Source organism: Mus pahari, chromosome 13, assembly GCF_900095145.1.
Source record: "Mus pahari chromosome 13, PAHARI_EIJ_v1.1, whole genome shotgun sequence".
Classification (NCBI taxonomy): domain Eukaryota; kingdom Metazoa; phylum Chordata; class Mammalia; order Rodentia; family Muridae; genus Mus; species Mus pahari.
This window is the reverse complement of record NC_034602.1, coordinates 67371773-67381827: the sequence shown is the minus strand read 5'-3', so window position 1 is coordinate 67381827 and position 10055 is coordinate 67371773. Positions and strand designations below refer to the sequence as shown.

General features: G+C 43.9%; 1 protein-coding gene across 1 annotated transcript in view; it reads left to right on the top strand.

Moving 5' to 3' along the window:
• Nucleotides 1-307: 307 nt before the first annotated feature.
• Hopx (HOP homeobox) overlaps nucleotides 308-10055 on the top strand; it is a 26961-nt gene continuing 17213 nt past the window's right edge. Inside the window, exon 1 of the mRNA XM_021211055.2 lies at nucleotides 308-611. The gene's annotated coding sequence lies outside the window, so the exon portion shown is untranslated. The remainder of the gene's footprint in view (nucleotides 612-10055) is intronic.

Here is a 10055-nt window from a genome sequence, read left to right as displayed (position 1 = left end):
TAGGAATTTCATTAACAAAGGGCGAATGCAGAAAGAAAAATGAAGAGCGTTCGAGGGAGCCTAACATTGTCTCATACGGGCCGGGCCCTCTGCTTTAGTTGTTCCTTGTTTGTACATTCTGTGTCCAAAAGAAAATAGCTTTTCATTAATTGGGCCTTGGTCCAGGCGCTGAGGTTTGGCGCGTTGCCTGCAGAGCTGTGAATTCAGCCTGGCGGACCAAAGCCTTGAGAGGCGGCAACATCTAACCCGAGTCCAAATAAGGAAGCTGGGGAAAGAGCCAGGGGCCTGATGCTCTTCCATGTCTTTCAGCAGCACCTAACATGCCTGCGATCTTGGTGGCTAAGGGGACAGGGCTGAATGAAAAGTTCCAGCAGACTCTCAGAAGTCACCGCCTAAGCGTCAAACCTGAATAACCGGGACAGAAGTAAGGTCGGGCGACTTTCAGTGGTTCCCGCCTGCCCACGTTGCAGGTTTTTCAGGTCCCTGCTTGAGCGTGCACTCCCAGGCGTAAATAAAACGTGCGATCAGCAGCCGCGTCAGCCAGCAGGCTATTTAAGCCACAGGCACCAGCATCCGCTGCTCCCCAGCCCAGAGCTCGACCAGGCTTCCACGTAAGTAGCTGTCTATGGTCAGCCTTGAATGCGGAGAATGAACTTGTCTAGAGATGAGCCCAAAATGCTAGAGTTAAACATTTGCTTTTTTTTTCGCTTTTCTGTTGAACAACGGTGGAGGTGAAAGGGGAAAAAAAAAAATCTTACCCCCTTGCCTGCTCCCCATGCGCTCCCGCCATGGGGCGGAGTCAGAGTGCTGTTGCTAAAGGTGTGTGTGCGCGCCAGATCATGGATTTGAAGCAAGGAAGCAGAGAGATGCTCATGGTTGTTTTACTGATAGTTTCTTTCTATTTTCATCACCCGGGTAACTGTTATTTATCATTTCATCATTTAGATACCAACAACCGTCACTCTGCATCTCAGCTTGCTATCTAAAAATCAGACGCCATGTTTAAAATATGTATTCTTGTGTTGGTATGTGTTTGGGGACGCAATATCTGCATTGAGGAGAGGTGTCTGGACTTTGTGCTTGCAGTGTTACGTGCTCCTATGTCTTGTTCGCCCATCTATTTACAATAATGGAAACAGTGATCATGTAAAGAGACAGAAGTTGTCCTCTGGCATCCCCAGAAAGCAAAGTTGTGTGATTTTTGAATTCTGATGCTGTCCAGGTATTCAAGGTGAATTTTTAGGTGGAGGGAGAGTCACTGAATAAAAGGATCAGGGTACCACCTATTTTAGATAAAAAGGTCTTGAAGAGAGATGTCAGCCGTTCCCTGCCACTTGTTACAGCACAGGGGTTTTATATCAGGGCAGGTACTGAGGGAAAAAAAACCCACAGGCTGGGGAGGTGAGAGAAGAGGGAAGCCAGCTCACAGAGGACTAAACATCGCCGCGTTGCACCAATGCACGCAGCACAGTAAGGAGGTAAGCTGTCACCAACGACCTAGACCTAGTCCGTCTGTTTAGGTCAAGAGGTCTGTGAGGAAGGCTATGTGATCACTCATACCTGTCACCTCAGCACTCCCTAGGCTGAGGCAGGAGAATTGCCTTAGCAGAACTTCAGAGCAAGATCCTGCTTCAAATAAACAAAACGAGTTTCAGAGTATGACGCAGTTCTGGGACCTTTCCCAGGTATTTACCATCAGCCCATCAACCATCCCTACCCCAACAAGGTGTTTTTCAGACCGTGTTTCAATATGTAGCTTGGGTTGTAAGCCAGGCTGACCTGAATGCCCGGGACTCACTCGAGTGCTAAGCTTGTGTTCAACTCCATCACACATATTTTAAAAACAATCTTCTTTCTTTTATTTTTTTAAATATGTTTTTACTTGACATAGAATTTTATCACATTTTCCCTGCCTTTCCTCCCTCCTGCCCCTTCTAGCGACCCTTCCCCTGAGACCTTCCCATGCCCCTCCTTTACTCTCAAGTTGATAGCCTTTTTCTTTATTATTGTCATATGTGTGCACTTATACATGCATACACACACACACACACACACACACACACACACATATTTTTGTTGATGGTATGCATGTGGTTTCAAGGCTGGCTTCTGCATTGGCCAATCATTAACAGAACTCATCCTCCAACACTCTTCTTGAATCTAGTTTCTAGACCCCCGGGGAAGCCCGTGGATGCTAACTCAGAGTTGTGCCGTGCGTATGTGTGTGTATGTGTAGCTTCTTGTTTTCTTTTGTTCTGTTTTTAAGGAGCTTAAAGCCACTAGTCAAGGAGCTAAGAGATTTGTTAGGCAGGGTGATGGGTTTACACCGTTACCACAACTGGCACTTCCTAACCACCAAACTGAAGCTGAGTACCATGTTTGTAAGGGTCTTGTTTGAGGGTAGAGGGGTTTCTCTGAGCAAGATTTGGGACCTGGGAACGAAGGAAGATACAAGTTACAAGGGTGTATAAGAGGAAGGGAGGTGAGAGACAGCAGAGGTTATGTGTGAACCCATCCTCGGTGGTGGCCTGGAGAAGAGACTTGGGCTGTGGGGGTTACCGAGAGGCAGATGAGATCCATCTGAGTGATGGATGTTTTTGACTTCCCCTTCCTCTTGGTGTTTTGAAACCCAGATTGACTTTAAACTCACAGCAATCCTCCTGTACCATCCTCTAGTGGTGTCCCCAGGAAACACTGGGTTTCCTGGCAGCCCTGGGCAAAAGCATGAGTGAGTGACATTTGTCTTCTTGACTTCTGCCATTCCTACTATCCTCCCCCTCCTCCTCCCTCCTGTGTGGATGCAGGTGCTCATGTGGGGGTGGGGATGGGGCCACAGGGCCTCACTGAAGCTGCCCTGGCTACTGAACCTGCCCTGGCTAGCTGCCTGTGTTTTAGAGTTCGACCATCTGTGTTTCCAAGGTCTCATTCTCTCAGGGATTTGTTTACCTATCTTTGGCACACCAATTAAAGTTATGATGTTAATAGACAGTAATTGCTTAATGAACCCTGGGTTATTAAATACGTTCTAACAAGATAACCTATCTGGGAGTTCTTTGAACTCTTTCTTTGTTTCTTTCTTTCCTTATTTATTTATGTTTGCTGCTGCTGTTGTCTTATTGTTTGTTTGAGTCAGGGTCTTGTGTAAGTTGCCCACCTGGCCTCAAATTTGAAATGTAGCTGGGGCCGGCTGCCTTTGAACTCCTGATCCTCAGGCCCCTGCCTCCTGAGTCCTGAGATTATAGGCTTGTGCCATAATGCCAGCTTTGAAATGCTGTCTAAATATAATCATCACTTTAGTTTAAAGCTAGCAATTAGGAAAGTCACTTTCAGGTAAAAATATATATAATCCCTATTCATCAGAATTAATTCCAAACAACTGAGAGAAAGGATATCAAGATTATAGGTTTTCAGTCTAAGTCACTGTCTAAGAATGGGTCTTGCTAAATTGCCTTTTTTGAACAGAGGTGAAGGGGAACCCAACACTGAACCTCAGAAAAGACTAGGCTATGAGTAGGGCCAACACTGGGTACCACTGCTGTTCTGTAGCTGGAACTACTTCCTGCCATTTACAGCTCATGGAAAAAAAATTTTTTTAGACAGGCAATGAGTTCACACAGCTGGCAAAACCTGTGTGTAGAAGTGACAGAATTTCTTCCTTAGGTGACTTTTCTTTGAATACATCTCCTTTACCATTATTTCCAAATACTGTGTAGAATGGCTTATTTCAAAGGTTACTTGATTTTTGCTCTTAGTGGCTATGCTGTGTAACCTGGATTAAGTTATTTGGACACTGATGGATTCTTCAGACTTTCAAAATGCTAAGTGAATGGGACAGTGGGTAGTGGAAATGTGGCCTGTGGCCTGGCGGGATGCACAGAGGACCAGTTCATCCCTGTCAGCATGGAAGGACCACCTTCCTACCTGCTTACCCAGGACATGCTGGTGGGGAACAGGCTTACTAAGGATACAGATGAGCCCCACTGTGCAATGGAAGATGTGTGTCCCGGGGGAGGTGCCACAGTCTCCTGGAGACTCACAGTCCCTGATTGCAGTTAGAACCAAGATAGGTTTGCTGTTTGAAAGCTTTTGATCCCAGACATATGTGAAATTTGGAATGAGTGAGGTATGACCAAGCACATGTAGGTTTGCCCTTTCCTTTCTGTAATTTCCCAGAAAGTTCCTGCATCTGTCCTCATGGAGACGGCAAACGGCACAGACTCGCCCTGGCAGAAGACAGTGCACACTACAGGGCAGAGCAGAACACAGAGGCACAGGGACCTACTTTCTCCGCTACAATAAGGCAGGACTGAGATCCAAAGATTAGAAATCTTAATTGTTTTTTTTTTTTTAAATGTATCCTCTCTTTTTAAATGTATTTATTGTGTGTTGGGGGTGCATAGGCCACAGCGTGTGGTCAGAAGACACCTCGAAGCTGCTTCTCTCAGGTCATAAGGAGTTCTGAGGACTCAATCCATACAGACTTGTCAGCAAGTGCTGGCTGGGCCATCTCGAAGGCTTACAAGGGGATTATTAATAATGGCCTCTTCCCTTCCCTGTTGAAAATACCTGACTGGAGCAGTAAATTATCTGATCATCTTTGAATTAAACCCATGAAAGTTCAAGAGAGCAAACTAATTTCCCTGGGATCTCAGCATTCAGCTAAGCAGCCTCGGGGACCCATCCCGCACCCCTGCCCCTCAACTGCGGCTGTGCAGAGGCACATTTATATCCATTGCACCCGGTTCCCTGAAGGAAACGTCTACTTACACCTAGAGAAAGAACTGCTGGATGCATCACCCTAACAAAAAGAGTTCAGAATAAACATAGGGGCCTTGTTTATTACTAGGGGGTCGTTCCTCATTAGGGTGAGGTAGTCTGTTCGCGGGAGTGGGGGGGGGAGGGGATTACTAGTTTGTGGCAAGTGGAGCATCATCCAACATAGGGAAGTTAGGCTTACCCATGTCCACGTTTCTTAAACTTCACTCCAGTGGGTTTCATAAGATGTGACCAAACCTGAAAACCCTGCCAGTTTGTTTACAGTTGAACGGGTCTGTTCTCATAAGATGGAAACGAAGTAACAAACTCCAAGATGGACCCGGAGTCAGTTCTAATCTTAGCGACTACTAAGCAGGAAGCTGATGATAGCCATTCTGGCCATTGGATCTCGATGGATCTCGATGGAAATTTCCTGGAATTCTTAAGGTCATCACAGATCTGCTTACATGATGTAGTCTGTGTTGATGTAGTTCCATTTCCTGCGTGTGTGGCTCCTCCCTAAGGAAATTTACATAAGCAGCCCTCCTTAGTGTCCAGGTTCCCTCCACACTGTCCAACTTCCTAGTCTACTGGTGGCTGGGAGTGAAATTTGCTATATATATATATATATATATATATATATATATATATGTGATTCTGGAAGCACCTGTCACTTCATTATGCAACCCTCTCAATCTTTGTCCTTTTTGTGAGTAGTGGAGAATTCTGGGGATCGTGATGCAGGAGGGAAGGGGGCAAGGAAGATTTCTGAGTTCAAGGCCAGCCTTGCCTCTGCCTCCTAAGTGCTGAGGTTAAAGGCGTGCACCACTACTGCCTGGCTCCTGTATTTCTTGTTTTTAACTCAACACTGTGGTTCTAAAATCCTTATTTCTGATGATTATCTTTTGTTGCCTTCCTCTCTCCCTGTTTCTCTGTCTCTCTCAGACAGGGTCTCATCAGCATAGGCTAGCCTTGGTTTCAAGATCTTCCTGTCTCAGCCTCCCAAATGCTAGTGTTATTGAAAGGCCTATGTCGTCGTCGTCTTCTTCTTCTTCTTCTTCTTCTTCTTCTTCTTCTTCTTCTTCTTCTTCTTCTTCTTCTTCTTCTTCTTNTTCTTCTTCTTCTTCTTCTTCTTCTTCTTCTTCTTCTTCTTCTTCTTTTCTTCTTCTTTCCTGGAACTCACACTGTAGACCAGGCTGGCCTCGAAGTCAGAAATCTACCTGCCTCTGCCTCCAAGTGCTGGTATTAAAGGCATGCGCCACCACTGCCTGGCTGCTTCTATTTTTAATATAGATTTGTAACTTTGTATTCATAGTTTGTGCTGACAGTTTGCATGGCCACCTCTCCTGACTCTGGTTCCCACAATGATTTTGTAATGATCCTCCACTGTATGTTCACACACTAGTTTCTGGCAGTTGGGCAACTAGGGGATGTTAGATTCTCGTTTCCTTAAAGTAGTGTGGAATGTGGAACCCATTAAAAGAAACAGAAACATGATATAATAAGCTTTGGTCTAATATTTTAAACAATCTGGGAGCTTCCCTAGTGTTTTAATAAGAAGCTGAGTGACAGTCATTCTAATAGATTCTAGAAACATTTCATATTCCCATATGGAGCAGAGGTTTTCTAGAAAAAAAATATTACAAGAAATCATGTCGTTCTTTAGTTTTGCGTAAAAAAAATACTCAATCATTTAATGATTTCAAAGTTTGATATCATTCAGTTCCTCGGCATTGTATCTTGAGCCGTCCGGGAAGTTGGATCAGTACCTTGTGTTTATATAGTGTTTGTTGTTTGTGGTTCATAGATATCTCACTGAATCCTACAAAAATGATGTGGGACAACTGGAGGGTAGGGTGGCAGCAATGGCAGGTGCAGGTATGGAGGTCCACACCAAGTGGGAGCTGTCCAAAGTCACACGGAGATTAAGTTACAGGGCTCAAGGTTCAGAGCTCAGAGTTCCTGAGGTGCCATCGAGTATCTTTCTGCAACGTGTCTGAAGGTTAGAGAAACTCTCTAGGTTCAGCATTCTGACCCAAGCAGAACTTTCTAGTATACCTGTCTTCTTAGGTTTCCTGGAGATGTTAATGACTAAGGTAAAGTTTTACATCTGCTGTTTGTCCCACTAGCTGAACACCTGTTCATAAAAGCAGCTTGACTGTGGAAAAAAAATCAGTCCCATATAACTGAGTATCCTGGCAACAGGCAGCTTGGGTAGTTGGACTTTGGCATAATTTGGCATTGTACAAAGTGCCGATGGTGTGCCGGTTTCTTTGTTGTCTAATCATAGCCATAAAATAAGGATGGTGGTTGGATCATAAAAAGTAATAATTGATTAAGGTGTGTTTGAACTAAGTGATAACTCCATTTTGTCAAAGAGTCTTCCCTGGACTTTTAAAAATACACGAGTCATCTGGGGAAGCATCCTTGCTTCCTTCAGGCAGAGTGGAATGGCCTAAAGGGATACAGGTAGGACCCTAACCACATGATAATCATCCCTGTGCATCATTACATCCCTGTGCAACATTACATCCCTGTGCATCATTACATCCCTGTGCAATATTACATCCTTGTGCAACATTACATCCTTGTGCAACATTACACCTATGTGCAGCATTACATCCCTGTGCAACACTACATCCATGTGCAACATTACATCCTCATGCAACATTACATCCCTGTTCAACATTATATCCACATGCAATATTACATCACTGTACAACATTACATCCCTGTGCAACATTACATCCCTGCTCAACATTATATCCACATGCAACATTACATCCCTGTACAACAAACATTACATCCCTGTACAACATTATATCTATGGGCAACATTACGTCCCTGTGCATCATTATATCCATATGCAACATTATGTCCCTGTGCATCATTACAGGTCCCTAACTACTGTTTCCTACCATGTAATTTGAGTTGAGTAAAAATACTGTAGAACCACTATATAGATTCTCAGAACAGATCAATAAATCACAGCTCCACATCTCCAGAATTACAAATGCACAACCATTTCCAGGGTCAAGCAACAAGACTGAGAACATTTTTAGAAAGATACCCTAATTTTAATATTTGAAAGTGAAAAAAAGTGACTGAACGGCTGCAGAATGCAAGACAGGCTCATCAACTTCATTTCCCACAGTCCACGTGTAACTTATCTTTATTATGTATCTTTAATTGCCAGACTGACTTCTGTCACTTGCTTTTATACTTTCAATTGACAAACACATCACCCTACTTGCAAGCTAGTGATCTGATGAAGCTAATTAATACGTTCCTAAACCAATTTAATTTGAGAATTAAATGAGCAACCAAATTTAGAAATATACTCCAAAGTACATAAAGAAATTCGTTATAAAGCTGCCCTTTTGTTGTATTTGGGACAATTTTTTTTTCATTACAAACTACAGAAAGTTGATGTGTTTGATATTTGTTTCCAACCTTGGTCATACAGATATTTTTAGCTTTAATAGTTCTCTTTAGGAAATACGAGAATTTTGTCCCGTGAAAATCTCTAATTGATGCATTAAACATCAAATATTTGTAAAGACAAAATCAGATCATTTTGTGTATTTCACAAATATCCTCTTTTTTTTTTTTTTATTCTCTGGTCTGAGGTTCCCTGAACGCCTGGATGCCTGTAGGGTTCTCTAGGATGACGTGTTTGGGGTCCTTTGTTTATACTTGGTGGCAGGACTAACTGTCTCTGATGTAATGGATGTTTGCCCTTACTAAGCTTTAGCACACAGTGCTCTTAGTCCCACAGAAAGCAGAGGCCCTGAGCCAGTCTTCCTCTTCCACCGTCTATAAACTGCAAAAGAAGCAGACACTAGATGTGAAGCCATGGAATATCCACTTACCTTTAACCACAAGTCTTCAGTCCTGTGCTCCTTTAAGGGTTAAAGCGAGCTTCATCCTCATTACTGTGACCTGCATCTTGCTAATCCCCAAAGCAGCAGAGACAATGAAGTCCCACGGGAGCCCCTGTCCCATACCTAAGTGACACATCTGATGGATAATAAGACGGCCAGACGCCCCAGTTTGCTTGGGATGTGTCCACTGTGGCCTATTGTATAGCCGTGCTCATTAAAAGCATCCATTTTACACATACGTTCTAGCTTAGATGACAAATTATATGGCTGCCTTAATTTCACAGGCTGAATATTAAAAAGCACCCAGGTACTAGGGCGTTCCTTGGGCCACTGAGCAGTCCTTTGGTGTAGAAATCTGGCACAGCGTAGTCATCAAATCAAAGCCTCCGTAGGCCTCGGACTAGGCCTCTTTCTCCCATTACTGGCGCCAGTAAACTATTATTGAGAATGACCATTGTGTGACCACTCAAAGGTTACACGACTCAGACCACCAGGGATTTAGAATAGAGATCACCCCAGAGTCCTCTGGCCTCAAACCTGTGTGGATGAAGACATAATTCCAGTCCTGTGGAAATGTGTGCCATCTTACACTGTTCTGAATTGATCGTCATTGGTCACTGGAGCACCCAGGCAAGGAGCAGAGTTTTTAGCCCCACTTTACTGGGAAGAGAACCAAGTTTCAAATACGTTAAAGGACACAGCCAAGACCCTGTGGGGACTGGGAAGGAGAGTTTACAAATGGAATTGGTCTCTGGTTCTCTGTCAGTGTCCTGCCTGCCACTCCACACTAGTTAATCCTTCCTTTCAGTAAGGAAGATGTAAATGTATCCTCTACAACATATCCAGCCCAAATCCATAAGCATTCTCTCTGTAATGCATGATACTTAGTCAAAAGCCCCTAGTTTCTGCTTTTCTCTAGCTGCCGTGAACCCTCACTGAGACTAAACTGTCCTAATCTGATAGTGCCACTTGGTGGCTTGATAAGAGACTGTGATACAGTCATAATGTGTGTGCCTTTCTCCTGGATGTCTTGGGTAGGATGAGAAGGAAAGGAAAAATACAAAGGTTTCTCGCCAAGGATTGGAGAGGGGTTCTGAGAGAAGGGGTGTCTGGGAACGGCGAAAACAAACGACTCCAAGTGGTGGGTCCAAGCTGGCTGGAGACAGCTTTCTGGACTGCCTCTTCTCTGTTCTGCTTTTTCTGGAGATCTCCAGACAGCCTTCTTTCTAGACAGCTTTCTCTTGCTATTCTTTGTCCGAGACAACAAGGTCTCCCAAGCAGTTCTCCCTTGCTATTCTTTATTCTTTATTTTTTTTTTTTTGCCTTTTTTTTTATTAGATATTTTCTTTATTTACATTTCAAATGCTATCCCGAAAGTTCCCTATACCCTCCCCCCACCCCTGTTCCCTTACCCAC